The following is a 23,622-nucleotide window of genomic DNA, read 5'->3' on the forward strand; positions in this document are numbered from 1 at the left end:
CATAACAATCCTTCCCATCCATCGCATCAACGTACTCATACAACAATTTTGCATACACATTAAGTTTGAAATCACCTCTAGACAAATCTATGTGAAACAAACGACTTTCTTCTAACATCATAGCTCTTTGATCTCCTGAAATATCCCTCTTTATACTGGGAGTGACAGGTATAGGTGTCCTCTGAACTTCCCCCTCCTGTCTGTGGGCCACTGCATAAGACGTTATGACTACTGCAAATATAACAGCTATCACTACTCCTAAAAGTGTACCTATCACTAGTTTAGCTCTATGATGTGTATTTCCGTCTTCAGCCATCTTCCCACTGTGCTCAAAATCCAGTTCAATGACAATGGGCAAAAGTCTCTTCCTCATTCAGACTTGCGTCTCAGCATAGGGCAATCGTTCCTTGTAGCTAATGTTTTCAGTTCTTCTTTTACTCTGGTCAGAAAAAGGCTTCCTTACTCTTTTCAATATCTCCAACGGAAAAATGCCTAATTTTATTCTTCTCTCTCTCGGGCTTAGGTTAGCTTCTTTTCGCTCTTATGCTCAAAAAAGTTCCTTAGTACAGAATAACTGCTTGTCCCAACAACTCTAGGACCCCCTGTAAGATTTCAAGTTTGAGATTTTTCAGTTCTTGGGGAGAGGGTATGACAGCAAAGGTCGGAAAAGCCAATGTATCCAAGATCAGACCACGAACGTTACTCACGAGCGGTGGGTCTGGAATATTGAGGGTCAGTATTCCTTCGATCTCCAATCCTGGAATCCTCAGCAACACTTCCACCCTCGGAGTCGGATGACTGCTGACAAGAGTGATCGATCTCAGCCTCCCCGTACTCATCAGTCCTGGCATTCGTCACTACGTACGTCCACTCAGGTGAGGCGTACCTGTGACACGGCACTCTGGCTCTCCTCTACCTTCTCGGAGCTTCTGGGTCTTGATCTTCGTCACTCTGCTCTGTCTCTGTCACCTCGGATACTGGGGCAAGATCTCTTCCAGGTGTCAATCTCAAGTTTACCCGTTTCTGACTCGTGGGCCAAACTCTTTCTGCTTCTGAGACACCCCTGCTCTCCCTTCTGGTACCCCGTGCACTGTTCTCTTATTCGGCAGAATTTCGCAGCACAACCAGCTGCGTCAGTCACCCTCACAGCTTGACTTACCCTCTCAGATGGCCCTGCCACCTCAGTTGGGTTTTCGTTCTCGAGAGGGGCTGTATCTTCCAAGGGTGCTGGGACTCTGCGGGTATGGGAGGCATGCACCCTATTCGGTAATCCCCCACACTTCACTGCCGTGTTCGTGACCAGGATGATCTGGTACGGCCCACGCCACCGAACATCCAAGCAACTCTTCCTCACGTGTTTACGCACCAGTACCCAGTCCCCTGGGCACAGATTGTGGCACAGGTCACTGGCGGCTGGAACAGCTACTGCCTGCACCTGCTGGGACACAGAACAGACCACGTCAGCCAGGCCTTTACAGTAGTCGAGAATTACATCATCAGTGATATTAATCAAAGCAGAAGCGGGTATTGCTGGCACACGCATCACTCTCCCCATTAGAATTTCATGGGGTGACAATCCAGTTCTCCTATCAGGCACACTCCGGAGACTCATGAGGACTAAAGGTAATGCATCTGGCCACTTCAGAGGAGTTGAAGAGCACACCTTTGCCATCCGGGCCTTCAATGTCCCATTAACTTGCTCCACGAAGCCTCTGGTCGATAAATGCAGTGCAACCTTTGGTCTATGTTTAAGGCAGCACAGAGCAATTTCATGATTTCACTGTGAAAATGCGTACCTCTGTCCGATTCAAGAGAGGTCGGGAACCCGAACCTCGGAATGAGCTGTTAAATGGTAGCGGCAGTTTCAGTCGATAACCTTCCAAGTATTTGCCCGGCGATAATCGCCTCTCATACCACTCGATAATTTACCAATAAAAGAGGCAGGCGCCGGAGACTGGAAGGCAGGAAACAAGGTTTTATTCCGTCGGAGCAGAACACATCAGATCAGACAGCAAGGTATCGTCACGAGGTGCTCTAACCGCATCTCTGAGACCTGGTCTCTTATACACTGGTTTATTGCTTTATTACACATAGTACATTCTTGAGATTCTTTTGAAGTACGGGGGAATATCCCCTGGAGCCCCGGTTCAGATCCGATCCCACACATAGATACAGTAGAAGTTCCCACCCTACCCGCAGTGGGAGATGGCTATCGCGCAGCAGGGAATTCCGCTAATTCCCGGGGTGTGTGCAACTGGCCGGGTCTCAGGGGGTAGGGGCTTTGATCTACTGTAATCCCTTTGATGTGGGGTGTTTCCCTTACAGTAGGGGCAGTAAACTGCATCCGCAGGGCTAGGTGATGGCCTGGGACCAGTTCAGACAATGGGGCGCAGAGGAAGGGGGTTATCAAAGGAGAGGCATGACCATGTATGGGTTGTCGGTTGGAAGTGGTTCCGTAGCAGGGTCGCGCAGAAGGAGAGGGTTTATGGCCTGTATGAGAGAGCGGGGGTGGCCAGCGCGCGGGGGATGCTTGCAGCGCCAAGGGAAAAACGCTGGCGGTCGAGAGTGAGCGGAGAGAGCGGGGTGCCTAAAATGGCGGCCGTGCATTCGTTGCGCGTGGTGCTGGGGAGGGGCAAGATGACGCAGATAATGTTCAGTTTGCGAGCTAAATTTCCACAGTCCTCCCTTTTAACATATCTCGCCAGCTTGTCCGGCCAATATTCGCCTTTGTCAGCCTTTCAGTTACAGTATCGTCAATGTTCGTCACACATTTAAAGATACAGAGTCTTTAGGGTAGGCAGGAGTAATCTGACACATTTGTACATTGTCTCATACAGTTTGATGAAGCAGGCGAGGAGGAAGTACATTCAAAGTTACAGTATAGTTGTGTACATGGCTGGTGTTGTATGAATGTTACTATACAAAGTTACATTTTCTTAACTACTCAGTGTACAGTCGGAAGTGATTGATGCAACATCATGAAAACTTGATAAGAAGATAGTTAATATAATAAGGTGGTTGGGAGAGGATTTTCAACTTTGACATGGGTTCTTCTTTCCAGTGTCCTTGTTTATAAAGAGCTATCACTGGTAAGCTCTCATTGTTGTTCTTCTTTCGTTGGCACTGTTGAGCACCGGCGGTGGAACTAAGGTCCAGCTCAAATCCGATTTCTTCACGTGGCAGGGTGTGACCACTCACTGTTCTTTGATCACAGTCCTGTTCCTTAACACAGTTCACCACAGGTACTTTTGAGACAGGGTGCCGGCCTTTTGTTCCTCGGTAGTAGGTCAAAGTCATAGTCCAAATGAAAGAGGAAGAGAGAATGGGGTGGCATGGGATCAGATCAAAAATGCGGACCAAGGAGAGCAGAATCTTTTCAGCACTGGGCCCATCAATCGGGCCCGACGGGTTAAGACTTCAGGCACGCTGGTCAGTGAGCAGGGGCCTCGATGTAGCCCTTCGCGCTCATCGTTCTGATAATGGTGCCTCGTCTCACGCTCTTGTTGCTTCGTCGCTTCCCCCTTGGTCGATGTCATAGATGTTTTATGATCCGCAGCCAGACTGTGCGTCACATCCGACCCCTCTCTTCCGATGGCTGCAGGTTATCCTTGAATAGGTTATAAGAAACGAAAGTCTTAGAGATCTTGGCAGGGAAGACATTTACATACTTTATTCTCTCTCCCAACCACCGAGTAGTTGCGGAAATGCTCTTATCTGTTACTATATGATTGGTGTCTATTAACTCTGATGTTAAGGTGCGTGTTACTAATCTATTAATTACTGCTGTGGTGCAGGGTTCTGTGGGTGTCCCTGTCCATCGTCTGGCCTTCTAGGTGTCAGTTTCTGCGCCCTATAATGCAAGGTTTGGTAATACCTGTAAGTGCGAGGTGCTATGGTCATGCGTTCACGAGCATCCTTTTCATACAGTAGGTGACCCTTTATCAGTTTAAAACAGGGGCCATCAGCTGTTTTATTCGGGATACTTCTGAGACGGCTAGTATAGGGCTGGAGTTATCTTTGGGAGAACAGGGTGCTTTAGACATTTTATTCCGGGCCAATTGGTCAGGGGTAATTCTGGGTGGTGGAGATGGTGTCCGTTAAGAACAAAAACCACTGACATATAGTCCCCGTGTTGTGGGTCAGATTGGGAGACATCAGTCGTCTTACCTGTCCTTTCCTTCTCAGCCGATTAGGCTTAATGTTTGTAAAAAGGAGAGGTAGCAACGTGGTAAAGTATGGTCGTTTTTGTTTCTATCAATTTGTTCGAACACCACTGTGTTCAGGCCAATTATACACTTTCCAAAGAGGTGTATGTCGTTAATTTATTCAAGAAGAAAGAGGGCAAGAAAGAGCCTTTTGCGAGGGAGGGGGAGAGAGAGAGAGAGAGAGAGAGAGAGAGAGAGAGAGAGAGAGAGAGAGAGAGAGAGAGAGAGGTGGGTAAGATAATAGGTCACTTGGTGCACACACAACATGGAGTAGCATGGGTCTGTTCCATGTAAGAAAACACAAGCGGGGAAAAGACATAAATTCGACGATCACGTACACACAAATGCCGGATAGGGTGTGACAGTACATGCGTCAAGACGGAGACTCAGGGCTGCGTCGAGCACGGGGACCTCTCCTTCCCTGTCCTCTATTCCTATGCATGCTGCGTACCTTCAGTATTTTGTAGTTCATCTTATGGGTTGTCTGACCCTTTATTCTCCTCCCTTTGATCGGTGGACGCACACTTCAATCATACAATGACGCTCTCTTCAAGTGATCCGAACATGAAATGCATACACATTCATATCGTATAATCGTAGTACACACGCACAATCATATCATACAGTTTTTCATGTTCTCAATGGTGGTCTGTAATTTTACACACTATCTCACAACGTTTGTCTATGTTTTCCCTGATGTTGAACTTGGTGCGGTCCATGTCCACTCCACTCTTCAGTCGGAACTTCGTCGTGACCTATAGAGGGGAAATAAGAGGGGAGGGGAGGTGCAGTATTCAAAATACCCCAGCGCGCGCAGACACGAAAGGTTCTACCTACCATGTACCAGGCTAGCCGCAGGGTTGGGTAATACCACGGACCCATTATTCTTTAGTTTGAGGCAAAGATGCTCTAGTTCATTCATCTCCTAAATTCGCGTTCCCTGGTCGTGCATGTATTTCTCAATTGGTCGTGTATTATGGTGCAGGATACCATACCTTGCATGCGACATATACCTTAAGTTATAGTTCATTATTGATTTGACAATTCTTGGAAAAAGGGCAGGCGTGGTGGGTACAAATTCCGTTAAACAAAAAGATTTTTAGGCAAATTGTGTCTGTATTATCCGTATGCTTTCGCTTAGGAGTAACGATCATTTATTCAAAAGAAAAACCTTCAACAACCTAGATGATTAGTCATGACACTGAGTTCGTAATTCCTTTTTAAGAAGCCCTTTATTTAAAACAATGTCAGTATGGAAATACGGGCCTACAGCCGCCATAGACCGGCCACAGTGTGAGAGGCGTCGAGCAACATGAGCAACACTGGATTAACATAAAAATCGGTTCCCCCCTTTCCCCCACCATCATGTGTGAAAGCATCGCATACATATATATATATCTCTTTTTAACACAAATGTCACGTGACTGGAACGCCACAAGGAGTTGTAGGCCACTCCTACATCAGCGCCATCTTGGGGTGGGGTCGGGCCAGTGCACAGTCTAAGTCTTTCCATGAATTAGCTGCCGAACCAGAATTCCTTTCGGTAGTTCGAGAACTTTCGTTAGCGTCAACTTTGCGTCAGCATGGCGTCACTGCAACCTTGTAGCAATGCCATGGTTCGTTCTCAGGGCGGGGCAGCAGGCGGGTTCTTCCGCCGACACTCTACTTTCTCACTGCACCAAGCGGAGGCAAGGTGGCTGCCGCCCGGGGGGGGGGCAAAAAGAGCAATGGCGGTGGTTTTGTCCTTACCGGAAGTCCGCAGGAGTCGAATGTCGAATGACTCCAACCAATTCTGCAAGGCTGAGGGGAGCGTTCTGTCAAGAGTGGGGCCCATGCCCTAGCAAACAAGCTTTCGAGTCCAGAATTGTCTCACGGTGGGCCAGGCCTGGAACCGGAGGGGTCAGCCGCCGGAGTTCAATGGCAGCAGTAGCAGCAGCTCTTCGGTACAGTCACCGGAGAGGAGCCAGCAGCAGTAACAGCAGCAGTTCGGGTGGTGCTGCCACCGGAGTGGCATCAGTTGCAGCGACAACAGCAGTCCGGAGGACATCATCATCGGAGTGGGCCCCTACTTACTTGGCTGCGGGGGCCCACTCCCCGCGTCGGGTGCTAGCGGCAGTCCTGGTGAACCCTGTCCTTGGGTGGTTGCCTGGCGGCCGCGTGCAGGGGTGCCGGCTCAGCCGAACGGCGAATGAAGTGGCAGGGCGCAACCCAGCTGGCCGATGTGTGAAAGGTGTGGTTTGGGGTGCCCTCATCTGCTGGCGAGCCTCCACCTGGGGAGGTGGGGGAGGTCCGTCCGCGTCGCCTCCCCCCGCCAGGGCACCCTCCGTTATTGAAGGAAGAAGTGACTGGGAAGACCCGCACAGCGTGCCAGGGTGAAATTCAGCAGGCCGATGAAAAAGATGGCTAGGTGCAGCTTAGCTGGCCGGTGAGTGGAAGACGGTTGGGGTGCCTGGCAAGCCTCCACCTGGGGAGGTGGGGGAGGTCCGTCCGCGTCGCCTCCCCCCGCCAGGGCACCAGCCCTCCGGCGCTTCGTATAGCCTCCGGCCTATTCGCACAATCGGCCGCCACTGATGTCAAGGGATTCCTGCATGGCTTTTATAGCCCAAAATCAACTAAAAAGGACCGCCCAAAACAGGCCAATGTTGCAACTTCGAGGAAGGAGAGGCGAGGACGGTGTCACGTGGACGTTAAGGCTTTGGGATGGAGGTTGCAGCAGACCGTCATGTAAATAGTGGTTTTAAAACATGTTCTAACCTGTTCATTTTTGCCGGAATGTTGTTATACTTATAATTTATTAAAAATGTTTGACCATACTATTTTGCTGGAGCGTTGTACGTATCAGCGATCTGGTTAGCGTATTCGGCGTTTGCTCGATTGCACGTGATCCTAATCAAGTGTGGTGACGTTGATGGTGGGTATCAACAAACTTCCGGTTGTGTCTATTGGGGTCCCTATTTTTGTTCAGTTCCAAAAGGACCGGGCACTGGGATTTCCAGTGTCCGAACCCTCTACAGAACGCACATTGGTTCCCATCTAAGTCTCTCCGTCCGTTGTAGGGTGTAGGTGTATGGTCTCTAGGGGGTAGCTTTCTAGGGGCGGTTGGTTGGTAGTTCTCCTTCGGGGGTTCCCTTCCTATTGTCACCCCTTGCAATTGTGCTATCATCACCCTCTCCTTTAATTCCTTTTTCTTCTTCTCTGACGCCCTATCGTTCTCGTTTTTCTGGTTTTCGTAGTATTGGGCCATCTGGAGAATGGCTGCGGGTTTGGAGGCTGCCCAACTACTCTCGCTGGTCTGTAGTTTCTGGGAAACTTCTGGCGACAGACCCTTTACATAATTCTGGACAAAGAGGTGGTGTCCGGTTGCGGTGGTCATGTCTTGGCCACTGTAGTCGGAAAACACAGTCTCGAATCGGGAGAAGTATTCAGACACGTCTTCCTGGGGTTTCTGGCGGCAAGCCGTCACTATCGACCAGTCTACCTTTCTTTCAGGGATTAGAGTCTTCAGCTTTTGTACAATCTTATCTGGGAGCTCTAGGATGGCTTTCGGGGGTTTCTGTCCTGGTTCTCGCTGTTTATCTATGGTATCGAGTTGTACCCAGGTATATCCGAACGGCTCAGCGTGGTCAACTTTCCGGATTTGTTTCCACACATCAGCCGGCAGACATAGCCCAAAGAACAAGTCGATATCTGCTAACGTCATTATCGTTGAGCCTAAGGCTGTACCTAATTCAGTGTAGAAGGCAGTCGGGTTCTTTCTCAAGTCGGGTAGGGTCTTTCTAAAGGTCAAAATATCTTGCCGGTCCCACGGCTGGTAGACCCAGTTATATACAACCCTTCCCTTCGCATCTTGGTGGTTGATGTCGTCGTGTGTTCCCTGACCCCGTGGGGGGACCCAGTAGGGGGCAGCTTCTTTAATGGGCATCATGGCATCGGCCCTTCCTCCCTTGGGTTTAGTTGCTATGGGGGTTTCTGTTTCGGTTGTTTGTCCATGTTCTTTAAGATGTCGGTAGACCTCGAGTGTACGAGTGAAGAGGTTCGCTACATCGCCCTCTCTTTCTTCCCCGATGTCTATCTTTCTATATAGGGCCGCTAAGCCTTCGGGACCTTTATCGTGGTACCTATCCTCATATGCATTCAGGGCGTGATAACAGAGCCGTACGACAAAGTGTCGTCTGCGGTTGTCGGCATACGATTTATACACATCCGTTATATACTCCTCACTTTCTTTTCGCTCCACCAGCGTCCCTACTATCCTATCGATTCCTGCTCGTTCATCCTTGGTTAATCGATTCATTCTGGTGGAATCGTTCTTTCTCATCTCATGGTCATCTAGCGTTATAGCCGACGTTGGGTTCAGTACAAGAGGCTCAGCCGGCGCGGAGGCCGTGAGGGCCGAGGCCCCTGTACTGCCTTCGTTCGTGTTCGGGGGTTGTGGGTGTTGCACTACTGGTTGGGAGGGGGCATACGGAGGGGGCATGTAAATGGTCGGGGGACCTAACAGTAATTCGTCATTCGTTTGCTGCTTGGAGGACAACACAGGGTAGAGCAAAGAAGGGGTCCTAACAGCGTACTGGCCTGAGGTTTCGGGCTCCTGTCTTAGTTTAGTTTCCCTTCTCTCTTTTATGTCTTCTTCTAACTTTTTAGCGGCAAGGTGAGCTGCCTTTCGTAATTCCTTTTCTGCTTTTACTTCTTCCCTCTTTTTCCGTTGCGTTGCTTCTTTGCGCCACATGCCGATACTGTCAAGCATAGTAGGCGTCGTCTTATTGCTACGCAGAGCTATTTCTAGCGCTTCTATCTTATGGTCGTCGAAGGATCCCATCAGTGGCCACTGACTTTCGGGCTCCTTCTTGGTATATTTATGCCACAGCTTGCTATAAGCCACGGCGACTAGTCCATATTTAGTGAACATGTCCTTATTAGGGGTGCCTTCCAGTGGAGCCGGGTGGTTCACCTCTAATAAGCGGTCCGGGCGGAACCAACTACCAATCAGTGGGGAGAAGATAGGCATGACGGGTTTCAACGGGGACAAAAGTCAGCACTACCTATCTTTTCACTGCTTGCAAAGACTAGACAGAATATCTCTATTCCTCGTTATTTGTAAGCAGAGAATACCTCCAAAGAACCAATATCGAACAACTAGTGTTCGGACAATCAATCAATCAATCAATGGGGAGATAAAGATAGGCACGACGGGTTTCAATGGGGACAAAAGTCTGCGTTACCTACCCTTCACTATTTGCAAAGACTAGACAGAATATTCCTATTCTACGTTATTTGCAAACAGAGAATATCTCAAAAAGCACTATTCTTCAAAACAATCAATGTTCGGACAATCAATCAATGGGGAGATAAAGATAGGCACGACGGGTTTCAATGGGGACAAAAGTCTGCGTTACCTACCCTTCACTATCTGCAAAGGGAGAGAGAGAGAGTATTTCTACTCCTCCCCGTTTGTAGACAGCGAATATCTCAAAAAGAACAATCAATGAGCAATACTAGTATTCAAACAATCAATCAATTATTTCGCACTTTTGTCGTGTTTCACGACCTTACCCGGACCGCATGGACAGTTTCTCGTCTTCCGCCTCCAGCGCCCGATCGTCCTCTATTCTCCGTATTTGCCGCGGCACTCCTGATGGTTCCCAGTCAGGACCGTAGATCACTCGAGAGAGGTCTGCTCGGAACCAGTGAAGTTCGGATGATCGGCTGCCAGACGAGGGTCTATTGGGCAGGAGCTCTCCCGATCGTTGCAGTCGTTCACTCTGTCGTCGGGACCTCTCCCACTGGATCCACGTGTCGCTGATGGGCCCCACGTTTGGGACGCCAATTGTTAAATGGTAGCGGCAGTTTCAGTCGATAACCTTCCAAGTATTTGCCCGGCGATAATCGCCTCTCATACCACTCGATAATTTACCAATAAAAGAGGCAGGCGCCGGAGACTGGAAGGCAGGAAACAAGGTTTTATTCCGTCGGAGCAGAACACATCAGATCAGACAGCAAGGTATCGTCACGAGGTGCTCTAACCGCATCTCTGAGACCTGGTCTCTTATACACTGGTTTATTGCTTTATTACACATAGTACATTCTTGAGATTCTTTTGAAGTACGGGGGAATATCCCCTGGAGCCCCGGTTCAGATCCGATCCCACACATAGATACAGTAGAAGTTCCCACCCTACCCGCAGTGGGAGATGGCTATCGCGCAGCAGGGAATTCCGCTAATTCCCGGGGTGTGTGCAACTGGCCGGGTCTCAGGGGGTAGGGGCTTTGATCTACTGTAATCCCTTTGATGTGGGGTGTTTCCCTTACAGTAGGGGCAGTAAACTGCATCCGCAGGGCTAGGTGATGGCCTGGGACCAGTTCAGACAATGGGGCGCAGAGGAAGGGGGTTATCAAAGGAGAGGCATGACCATGTATGGGTTGTCGGTTGGAAGTGGTTCCGTAGCAGGGTCGCGCAGAAGGAGAGGGTTTATGGCCTGTATGAGAGAGCGGGGGTGGCCAGCGCGCGGGGGATGCTTGCAGCGCCAAGGGAAAAACGCTGGCGGTCGAGAGTGAGCGGAGAGAGCGGGGTGCCTAAAATGGCGGCCGTGCATTCGTTGCGCGTGGTGCTGGGGAGGGGCAAGATGGCGCAGATAATGTTCAGTTTGCGAGCTAAATTTCCACAGAGCTCCCTCAACAGTAACTTGGCTACAGTTAGTGTGTCACACCTACGTGTTGGGTAAGCTTCCACCCATCTAGAGAAGACGCATACTACGACTAATATGTACCTCAACCCATTACACTTTGGCATCTCAATGAAATCTAACTGCATCCTGTTGAAAGGGCCACCTGACCTCCCTATGTGACTCATTGTCACAGCTGTCCTCTTTCCCACATTCATTTGTTGACAAGTGACACATCTTTGACACACAGTTTTGGCTGCTGCCCGAAACTTCGTATTGTACCCGTTTGACGAAACACTCGTACCATCGCATCTCTGCCGAGATGTACAGCACCATGTATCAATCTTGCCATGGGGTTCAACAGACATTCCGGTAACACCGCTCTTCCATCACTCGAAACCCAAACATCCACATCTCCTTTCTCACATCCAGCTCGCACGCAACTATCCCGCTCCTGGTCAGACACCTCATCCTGCAACTGTTTTAACTCTTCCCATGTATCAGCCATGGCTAGCATCACACTGAAGTCGGTTGTCTCTTGGCTTCCCTCAATATGTCGTTTCGTGAAATTACATACCTGTTCTGCACAAAATCGAGCAACCTCATCTGCGTAATTATTTCCAAGCGATACAAAATCATTTCCTTTCGTATGGGCAGAACACTTTACAACTGCAATTTCCTCTGGACCTTTCAACGCTTCCAACAATTGCCTCACATAATCCCCATTTCTAATGGGTGACCCAGATGATGTCATAAACCCTCTCTGGGACCATAGCTGTCCGAAGTCGTGAACGACACCAAACCCGTACTGGCTGTCCGTATAAATCATTATACGGATCTGGTTAGCAGCCAAACAGGCACGAGTCTAGGCAATAAGCTCAGCCACCTGTGCGGAGTATACTCCTTCTAGACAAGCAGCTTCAACCACTCCAGTGATGGTACAGACAGCAAATGCTGTTCTCAGCTGACCAGTATTGTCTCTTAAACATGAACCGTCCACAAAGAATATTTCGTCCGACTCTGGAAGTGGTTCATCAACAATATCAGGTCGGGGTTTGGTGCACAATTCAGTCACATCGAGACAATCATGATCCTCACAATCTTCATCATCTACATTTGGTATAGGTAACAGTGTGGCAGGATTCAAAACAGAGCACCTCTTCAACGTCACATTTTCTGCTGCTAGGATGACTTGTTCATAACGCGTCAACCTATTGTTCGTGAGGTGCTGTGTTTTAGTCCTGGTCATCAACAGTTCAACAGAATGTGGCACATGCACAGTAATCTTCATCCCATGGTACCGGATCACTCACATCTTTGCACGTCAGCCGCTGTAAGGGCTTCGCTTCAAAGGAGAAGTTTGGGATCCATTGGCGACAATAGCCAACCATTCCCAAAAACATTCGAACTGCCCTCTGGGTAGTCGAAACAGGCATTTTCAAAATCGCATCTATGCGATCTGGTGACACTTTCCTTTTACCATTCTCAATCCGATGACCCAAATACTGTACTTCACTCAGACAGTACTGTAATTTATTCGGAGACACCTTATGCCCATTCTCTCCTAGGTAGTTCAGTAATGCTACCGTATCAATCCTGCAGGCGTCCTCAGTTTGTGACGCCACGAGCAGATCATCAATGTACTGGACGAGAACAGACTCCTGTGGAAGCACCAAACCTTCAAGGTTCTTTTTCAAAATCTGATTGAAAATAGACGGGCTCTCAGTATATCCCTGTGGGATACGACACCATGTTAACACACGATTTTCCAGCCGAAACGCAAAAAGAAATTGGCTCTCCTCATGCAGAGGGATTGAGAAAAAGGCTTGACACAAGTCAATCACTGTGAACCATTCTGCATCACATGGGATTTGAAACAGGATCACAGATGGATTCGGTACCACAGGACAACATGTGACTACTATCTCATTAATTTTTGGCAAATCTTGCACAATCCTAAATTTCCCGCCCGGTTTCTGTAATCCCATTATGGGCGAATTACATGGGCTACCCCTAATCTCTCTCAAAATTCCCTGTTTAAGCATAGTCTGAATTACGGGTCTAATTCCCTCAATAGTTTCAGGTGATAATTTATACTGGGGAGTTCTCGGGTACTCTACATTCAGCTTGATTTGGATTTTTACTGGCTCAACTCCTTTAACTAATCCGATCTCTTCCCCACTGAGGTCCCACACATCAACCGACATGGAGTCCCTCAGGTCAAATGGGAGTTCCTCCACCGTTAGTGCTGGATACATTTCCACGCACCAACGTTGATTCGCAACCTTAAATGTTGTATCGTCATCACTCGTCTGCACTTCCACTCCAGTCGGGGTACAATAGATGGTACAATTAAGCTTGCACAATAGGTCTCTTCCTAGCAAGCAGACTGGGCTAGAATCACACACCACAAACTGGTGTCGGTCACTGAAGTTCCCTATCCTGATAGGTATTGGTTCCGTCAGTGAGCTAGTCAGTTTCTTATTTGCTACACCAACAACCTGGATCGTTTGACCAGAAAGGGGTAGATCCGGAATCACTGCGGACCTTACAGTCGATCTTGTAGCCCCCGTATCGACCAAAAAGGTCGTAGGGTGGCCATCGATCTCCGCTTCCACAAAGGGTCCCTTCTGATCTACTTCTAGGACCGCTCTGAGCGTACAATCATCCTCTTCTCCCCAGCAAGATCTTGCTGCTGGATCGGAATCATCTTCCCCATTCACTTCGAATATAGGCATCTGTACATAGGTCCGAGCTCCCTGCTGCATATTCGGTACTCTGCACGGTCGGGGAACCTGAACCTGCGGAATGCTTATCCCCCCTTTTGTCATCCTAGGTCGCGTCACTGTAGGGAGTGTGTCCTCCACTGGGACCTGTGCTAACTCCTCTTCTTGCTGTATTTGGTTTAACAGATTCAAAGGACACTCACGTCTCCAGTGTCCAATCTGATGGCAAAGATGACAAGCTGTGGTCTTTTTCAATATTGCCATGTCTATTCCTGTCCTAGGGTCTACTCCCCTCGGCCTTCCTTGTCCTTGGGCATTCTGTGCTCCTCCTTGGTAATTTCCCTGCCTCCTTCCCAAGGTTCCTCCGGTAGACTGTCCCTGAACTGCTGTCTGCATCTGTAATAATAGCAAATTGTCTTTCAATTTCCTGTGCTTAGACTCTATCTCATCACTACAATATCTAGCATATCGGAGAATCTCATCCACGGGCTTATTCTGCCAACAAATCAAGTGCTGCTGTATCATGAGACTAACCTCTGGCCTCAATCCCAACACAAATTTGGAAACAAACTGTCCCATGTCTTTGGTATCCAACGCATCCAAGCCACTGTACTGTTTAAACGCTTGCAAAAGCCTCTCGTAAAACTCATGCACTGTCTCCTTAGGCTCTTACACTGTCCTGTCTATCTTAACCCAGTCAATGTCTTGAGGTGAGATTTTCGACTTCAACCATGTGATTATCTGTTCGAACTTTTTCATCACTATCGGCGATGGACCATTTGTAATCGGGTTCCTGTTAGGCTCCGAGGCCGGCCACTCAACCGCAATTTTACATGCCGACCACAGATCACCCGGAACTACTATGTCAAACAAAGTATTCAAATCAATCCACAGTACTTTCGAGATTTTAACAAAGCGATCAACTTGCTTGTACCACTGCACAGGCTTTTCCCTCAAACGGGGAAAATCATTCGTAAAGGCAGCCAAATCACCCCTACTCCAAGGTACATGCACGTACCCTCCATTCTGTACCTCCCTTAAAGGGAAGTTCCCTATCTCCGTTATGCCTCCCCCTGGAGGTGGCGTCTCTCCCACTACACCCCTGGAGCTTTTCTTCTTTGACCACTTTTCTTCCCATTTATCAAGCATGATCCATGCCCTCATCGCTATGATTAGATCTTTGACATGGGTTCTCAATCCAATGACTCTTTTCTCTTCCAAGTCCTGCTCACTGTACTGTAACCTGTGATTTCCTTGCAATGCTTTAGTCTTCGACAAATCCACCCCATATCTCTTTGCTAGCTCTGACAATTTGTCATGTGCTGTCCTCGCTTTGCGAGTCACATCCTTCGCTACAAAGAGTATCTCATCCTGTTCGTACGTTAAAATTCTCTCAAGGGGTAAATTTCCGTATATTATCTCGTCCAATTCTGCCTTTAGTCTTACGACATCTAGCATCCTTCCTCTCAGGGCTCCCCTCAGGACTTCTCGACAACCTGCACCATCTCTTTCGTCGTACTCACATTCTCGTTCCTGTGGTCTACTCTCTCCTGACATACCCATGGGAACAGAATTATTTACAATCGTCCCTCGATCCCTCTCTGCTTGTAACACGCCCTGACTTTGGGTTCTCACTGGTGGCGTCCACATTCTTAAGTCTGATCTTGATTCAGCTAAAGACCTTGATCTACCAGGTCTCGACTCTCCCTGTCCTCCCGAGGAGTCGGCTGTAGCTGGCAGCGGTGTACTCCATTCTACAGGCTTCGGAGTCTGCTCCATTCTCCTCACCGACTCACTTTCTTTGACCACACTCCTCACCCCTGCCTCTGACTGTTCTGAGCTTTCCACCTTCTCTGGCTCAAGTTCATACATCGACTCAATAGGTCCGATAATAACCGGTATTTTCAAAGCATCCGGTAACCTCACACCTCTTTCAACCCCGAAGCTAGTTACAGGCTTATTCCTCGTATTCTCGGTTCCTATCGAGATCTTTTCTTCCACCCTTACTTCTGAACGGGGTAGTCCTCCCCTACTCTCTTCTTCCTTTGTCTCATTTCCCTCTGAGGCCTCCGGGTTATACGGAGGTGGTCTCTCGGATAGCAACCTTTCCAATAAACTGTCATCCGTGTCGCTGTCTTCCTCCCCATCTACTGCCTTTTCTTTTGATTTTTCTGTCGTTACCAATAAGGGATACAATTTATGTCCTTCTATTGCCTGTACTCTCCATCTTTTCTCCGCTGCATCCCATCTGGCATCCTGAAAAGCCCTGATCGACTTTTTTACCCTTTCCTGATTTCTTCCTCTGTCTCTATCATGCGCTGCTCTAATCCACGCATGTAGTGCTTCAAATTGCGTTGGCCTTGGCAAAGGTCGTAAAGCCGCCATCACAGACTTCAACTGGTACAACACTGCTAACCTGAATGAGCCATACCTCGGGAATGCTAATTCTCCTTCACTTTGAGTCAATTTATGCCAATTCTTAAGCCAAATTATGTTATGCAACCCCACATTTCTTTGCCATGTAGTGTGCTGGGGTATCCTCGGGAGGGGCTTCTTCTCCCTCTCGAGTAACCACATGTTCATCACCTCAACACAATTCTCGAAAAACTTTAAAACATTTCATAATGGCCAAATTCTGAACGTATACAATTTCTGTTTACTTCCTGGTAAGTGTCCACCAATGCCAACGCGAACTACACCAACCAACCTATCACAGCGCGACACCTTCTGACCTCACTTTCCTCCACTCGCAGCAGTTCCCCTCCTTCACAATACACGTCTCCCCTTTGCATTCGTCCCATTCATACGCTGAAATAACCGTTTGTCCCAAACAAGTTCCTTCTCTGGCTGTCCGTCCACAGCCTCTGACTGTCCGTCCACAGTCTCTCGAAATTCTCGACCTCGGTTGGCAACTGTCTGTCCCCGCCGGGCAGACAAGTCGCCTCTGATAGGTTACAAATACTCAATTCCATATACAACAACCCACGACCAGCGTCAGGTTGTCATGCACTCACACATTCGCCCCCCCTATCTCGGTCCAGGTGATCGATGGTACCTCACGATCCCCTTCGGGTGGTCAACAAAATCTACCACGGGTGTATTCTACACTCACTCGCTTAAGCTTCTCATCGCCTAAGACTTTCCCGGGCGGCGCGCGCTCACAGCCTGATCACACAACATTCACACCAACTCCGCAAGACATCTCACACAATACAACACCGCAATCTACAACATCGCATCCTATTCATACTCACTCTTCGAACTGCTGCTTGCTGTCGCACTGCTACTCGCCATCTATGTCCGTCCGCCAGGTCGTCTGCTGTTCACCTTCCGATGAGTCAAACTCACTTAACATTTATGGGCCTCAAGGATCACTTATCCTAATCTCAATCTTCCCTCGCTAAACCATCCGTTTCTGCTACCAACTGAGAACGTCGGATTCTTGTCTCTAACCAATTACTTACAAGAACCCACTCAGTGTGGCACGCGACTTGACCTCCTTTCTCTCCCCCCTAACACCCCTCTTTAACAATACAGAATTTGACCCTGGTACTGACACTAAGGCCTTCGTGGCATGGCGCCCCACCGAGTGTCGGTCCCTCGGCCATCTCTTTGATTTAGAAGGGGTCATTCCATTTCCTCAACTGAAGACGCATTACGGCATACCTGAGTCAGAACGCCTTCCCTACCTCCAGCTCAGGCACTGGGTGCGCCATCCGTATCTCAAACCAGGTGCTCAACGCCTACTTACCACCTGCGAAAAATGGCTCATCACCCGCACCTCTGACAAAAAACGTATCTCCGACCTCTACAAACAGTTATTACTGACATCTATCCTCACATACAACGCTGGTCGCATGCGCTGGGCGCGGGAATTGGGACGCATCCTCAGCCATAAAGAGTAGAATGGCATCTACCACAGGGCACAGCACTCAGCATACCATATGGGGCTCACAGAGACACTGACTAAGGTAGCCACTTATTGGTACTACACACCGGAACGCCTCCATTGCTTCGATGCACGACATTTATGTTGGAGTGGTTGTGGGGAAGTAGGCACCCTCACACATCTTTTATGGGGCTGCGACCGCATCCAGGCATATTGGTCTCACATTTTGGATAAGGCGGACAGGCACTTTGACACACAGATCCCGCGATTCCCCGCCTACGTCCTCCTGGGACTACCCAATCATATTACATATCCCCTAAAATCTAGAAGGGGTTGATTGATAGCAATCACACTGGGGGCAGCCACCCAAAATATCCTCGCACACTGGCATTCCATCCAGCCACCGACACACTCTGGATGGCTACAGCGGCTCTGGTAAGTACTGGGCATGGAAAAGCTTACCCTCACTTTGGCTGGCAGAGGAGCTGAATTTCCAGAGTTGTGGCGACCTTTCTTGACAGTGCCACAGCTGAATTCCGAGAACTGACTTGCCCCCGCTATCTCAGACTTCTTCGTCTCGCTGACACACAAATCCCGCAAGCTAAATGGTAGTCAATTGTAACTCACTTTTCACACTGCACCATATATTCACCACACTGCCTTATGCTTCATCGATGCTAGGTGATCTAGTTCCGGATCACATGAAAAACATCCGTGAGCTCCTCCTTTACACTAGCAAGGAGTTGAAGCTCCTTGGTTGCAGTAGTGTGCAGCCAAGAGGAGATCCCAAAAGATGAAGCATGCCACTTCAGTGGGTGATGAGAATCCGTCCTCTTAATTGAGACTCCTTTTCTGTTTGTACTCCTTTGAGGTGTGTACGGCTTAACCGTCTGTCTATATATTCTTCTTCTTTGAAGACCCGCGGATTTCTTGTTGTTGTCACTGTTGTAGTATATATAGAGCCAGTTTCTTACACCGTCCACACTTCTGGTTCGTATGGTGTCCGGAACTTCCAGCCAGGGTGTCGGTCTTTGACCACCACACGATCTCCTACTTCTATCTTTGGCGCTTTCGCTCCTCTGGCCACGCTTGCCTTCTAATTCGTCTCTGTCCTTCTGGCTTGTATGGCCACGCTGTCTCTCTCCGAAGGCATCCACGCCGGGTCCGTCGGGATGCTGTCCAGCGGGGCTCTCTTGAAGAGCAGATGAGACGGTGCGCAGCAGGTAGTGCTGTGAGGGGTCTGTCTGTAAGCATCCAAAAACTGATCCAGCGCGGAGTCGGCATCTTCTCCTTGATCCAGGGCCCGGTTGAGGGTCCTCATGAAACGTTCCACCACTCCGTTCGCTTGAGGCCACAGTGGAGTGATCCTCTGGTGACAAATCGCCTTCTTCTCAATGTACTCCTGGAACTCTCTGCCTTGAAAAGGGGGCCCTTTGTTAGACCGGATTTCTTCAGGTAGGCCCATAAGCGCAAAGACTTTGTCCAGGATCATTTTCACATGCGTGAATGCCATAGAGGCTATCACCTCAACTATCTGGAACTTTGAAAAGGAGTCTATCAACATCATCGTGTTGCGGCCGTTTGGGAACCTTCCAAAATCAATGCTGATTTTGGACCAGGGTATTTCACTTAGTTCTTTGGTGATGACTGGTGAGGCTACGGGATCACCGCCAGTGATTGTGCAGGAGTGACAGTGCCTTATCTTGTCCTCCACCATGGTATTTATGCCTGGGAACCATACCTTGTTTTGCAAGTGTGCCTTGGTTTTCGCCATACCCCGATGCCCAACATTTGCTAGCCTTACGATCCTCTTTTGCAGTGCTTTTGAGATGACAATGACATGGCCTCTCAGCACGAAGCCATGTTCTCCTTTGCTCAGCTCGCTGCGGATTCTCCACATTTGCTGTCGGGCATGGCTGTCTTCTGCAAGGAGCGCCTGTGCACCATTCAGGAAGTGTGCCCACCCATTGTTCATCAGGAAACTTTTGCCTCTTGCTAGAGTCTCATCATTGGCGGTTGCCAACCCGATGTCTTCCACTGCTTTGGGACACGCTTCATAGGTGACCATTTTGATGAAGGCTTCCGAGTACGCTACATCTGCGGGCGGGCATTGTGCGTCCTTCGTCTCTGGGTGTCTGGAGAGATAGTCCGCCTGTGTGCTCCTGGCGGAATATGACGTAAAAGTTGTATTCCTGCAGCTGTACTGCCCACCTTTCAATCCTGGGGGGCACCAGTCTCGATGTCCGCGCAAATAGTGGAAGCAACGACTTTTGGTCAGTCACCACGTGGAACTCTTGTCCGTAGAGGTACAGATGAAAATACTGGCATGCCCACTTATTTGCAACTGCCTCTCTTTCTATCTGGGCATACCTTGTTTCGATGTCCGATAATGCTCGGCTGGCGTAGGCAACCTGCACCCATGTCTCTCGGTCCCAAGAAAGCGATAGCCATATGATCAGTCAGCATCCCGAAAACGCCAACGGAAGTCCACAGCTTCCTCTGCATGGCCACCTACTGTGGCAGATTCATACCGAATCTGGCCTCCCTGTCTGAACCCCTTCTTGCCCTCACATGTAGCAAGAGTCCTTGGGAATGGATTGCGACGGCAAACACAGCGTTCAACACCGTCAAGTCGGCACTAATGGAGAAAACAGTAATGGCGTACTTTTGCCCGGGGCAACGCACAGAACTGGTTGTGGATACCAGCCACGTTGGCCTGGGGGCCGTCCTCCTCCAGGAACACAGTACACTCTCAGCACTTCCCATGTGAAAATGTATCCAAAAAAGTCTATTGACTCCTGGTAGAAGGAGCACTTTGACTTATGGAGAATTAGGCTGCAGTCGTCCAGAAGTTGAAGGGTGGCTTGGAGGTGAGTGTGGTGGTCCTCTAGGGTAGTCGAGAACACTAGGATGTCGTCACTTAGATTGATAACGTCCTGCAGGCCAGACAAGGCTTCTTTGATAGCGTTTTGAAAAACCACCGTGGCTGACGACACCCCTCTCTTATATCGCCGGAAGCCCACGTGGGTAGAGAACGTGGTAATATATCTACTCTCCGGCTCTAGCTCGAGCTGGTGGTACCCAGCGTTCAAGTCCAGTTTGGAAAACCACATGGCGTCATTTAGGTCCGCCACTATGTCATCCATGGTGGGTGTGAGATAACGTTCTCTCGTGACCGCCTGATTTGGAAGTCTCATATCCACGCATAGTCGGATGGCTCCTGGCTGCTTTGGTTTCAGTGCAACGACCAGCGGAGATATTCACGGAATTGGGCCGGACACCTTCTCTATGACGTTGAGGTCCTCCAGCTTCTTTAGCTCCGCTTCCACCTAAAGGCGTAGATGGAATAGCACTCTCCTGTGTCTCAGAGCTGTCGGTCTGACCGTGGTGTCAATGTGGTGTTTGAACTGCTTCCCTCTTAGCTTCCCCAGCCCCTCGAACAGCTTTGGGAAGTCTTGCAGGATGGCTTTGGCATGAGAGTCATGCACTTGATTGGCAAAGAAGACCAAGCCCAGGTCTTCCGCCGTGTGGCAGCTAAGGAGGGTCCCTTTTTCCCCCTCCGTGATGTGGAATCGGGTCGTCGTAGTGTGTTTGTCACTAGTGACTGTCGCCTCAATCACCCCTCTGAGGGGGGGGAGTGGATGTGTCCATCCATACGTCTCTATCCTCGCTTTCGTTGGGGCGAGCGCGGACAGTGGAGACAAACACTCATATTGATCTGAATCCATAACATTTACTGATGCACCGGTGTCGATTAACCCCAGAACTGTGGACCCCTCTACCCTGACGGAGCACATCAGTGACGGCCTTCTGTGCTTGTCTGACCTGCTGACGAACGATATGACGAACACATCATTGTTGTCGTCTTCCGGGGCAAAACTGCTCCCCTGTGGTGGGCCGTCTTCTTGTGATTGGTTGGTCGCTGAGTGACAGCTGTCGCAATTGTTGCGTTGCTCCTCGAGGTCTGGCATAGGCTTGCCGAGACCTGCTGCTCCTACACACCTTGGCGAAGTGGTTAGGCTTTCCACATCGGGAGCAGGTCTTCCCCTTTGCTCCGCACACTCCTGCCGGTGGGTGTTCTATGCCACAGTTGCTGCACATTCCGCTTTGTGATGGCCGCGAGGTGGTGCGTAAGGTGTTCGAGCACCCTTGGATCGCTGTGACCCTCTCTTCCTTGACTGTCGCGAATCTGGGAACGTGGGATGTGGCGGCGCTTTTGTACAAGGCAGCCTCCATCTCGTCCACATGAGCATCTGAGAGCTCGTGAGATCTAGCCAAGACAAGAATTTCGTCTGAGGATATTCCGGGTTGTCGGAGGATCAATTTCCGCAGGAGTACTGAGCGGCATCCCTGGATCACTAGAGCACGTATCTCCTCTCTCTGATCACCGAAGGTGCACGTGCTCGCTAACCTTTGCAGCTGCGCATAAAACATATCCACTGATTCAGTGTCCGAATGCTTCGCCTGTCATAGTTTGAATCGCTCAAAATCAGGGTTGAGCTGGGGGTCAAAATGCTTTTTGAGCGCGGCGACAGCTGCTTCAAAATAATCGTCATCTCCAGTGTCGGGCAGTGTTTCAAAAAGGTCATAGATCTGAGCGCCGCCATAACATATGAGTAGCGCCCTTTTCTCTGTCCCATCTGTTTCTCACGTACCTTTAAAATAATGGTTTAAGCGGCTGATCCAGGCCTTCCAGCGCTGGGCCACCGTGGCTGGGTCAGGGGTCTCACTGAAAGGTGGCAGTAGGGAGACGACTGCGTGGATGTGCACTTGAGGTGGGGCATTGACACCCCTCCATGGTTCTCCCTCGTCGGCCTGCTGCACCTGCTTGAGGTGGTGCACTCATGGTTGCACGGGCGCCGTGGTTCTATCGCGCGTGGACGCGGTGCCAATGTCACTGTGGGGGCAGGCAGGTTTTTCACTTTGCACGCTTTGGGCACAGGGTCTCAGAGCCTCTAGCTCAGTGTCCAATGTGGCTCAGTGTGGGGGCAGCACACGCCTGGTAAAGCTTGTGATCTGACCAGCTGATTGCTGAAATTGCTGGTATTCAGGGGGCTCTGATACTGTAAAGAGGCAAGCTTACTTTTCACCTTGACCTTGGGCCCAGTGCGTGTGTGGAGGTAGCAGAAACTTTCTTTCTTTTGTGCCTCAGGGCACTCTGGTGATTCACCTGCTCACACGGCCTGTCTCCTTGGCACCAGCGAGCAGATATCTGGAGCGCGCTCACCTTGTGGCCTCAAGGAGCACGTGCGGGTGTGCCGCAGCGGGCAGGGAGGACTTCAAGCGTTGCAGCGGTGCAGGGCGCGGTCATGTGGCGTATCTGTCCTCTGCGCTGTGAATAGCTCCCAGGCAGCAGGGACGATGGCAGCCTCGCCCTTTCTCAGCGTTGGCATGAGGGCGCGATGGGGGAGCCTCGGTGGGGGCAAGGAAGGAAAAGCCCCGGTGCACCAATGGCAGACGCGGGCATCAGGGCGGCACGGGACGGTGCAGTCTGCACGGCAGTTATGTCCCTGAGGCACCGGAGTTTGTCCGGTCTCGTTGCCAATGTAGCGCGGCGCAGACTACAGGACTGAGGCGCTGCACAGCACTCAAAAGGACAAACACCACTTGTTGGGTTAGTGGCGGTAGGAAGACCTGAAGCGGTCTCCCGTCTTCTATTTATCTCTTAGGGACGGGCCCGCCCCGAGGAGTGCATGCAGTGGAAACAATCTATGATAGAGGCCGGACTGCTCTCTACAGTTTCCAGCTCAGACTGAGCTAGTTACAGTGCTTAATTTGAGCCAGGGCTTTCTGGTGCTCAGCACCGGCACCTAATCCTCAGCACCGGCGCTTATAGCACCAATTAAGGACACACTCATTTTCAAAACACATAATTTTCCCATAGAATCACATGAATTTTGAGCCACTCAGAGACTCGAACCCGGTTCCCCAGCTCCGAAATTGTCAGCTCTAGCCATTAGGCCAAGTCCTCTCCAGAATAATAAGTGCCCGGGCTCTAGCCAGGAGAGAGTTTGCACCAGCCCATTTCTCCTGTTAGTGCTTGCCTCCTGAGGAGAGCCCCTGCACCTTTTATTTTACAAATTAACCATTTAGGAACTCATGGACAGAGGATTGTCACAACGTGGGCTGCTATGGCTCAAT

The sequence above is a fragment of the Triturus cristatus genome, chromosome 12, assembly GCF_964204655.1.
Source record: "Triturus cristatus chromosome 12, aTriCri1.1, whole genome shotgun sequence".
NCBI lineage: Eukaryota > Metazoa > Chordata > Amphibia > Caudata > Salamandridae > Triturus > Triturus cristatus.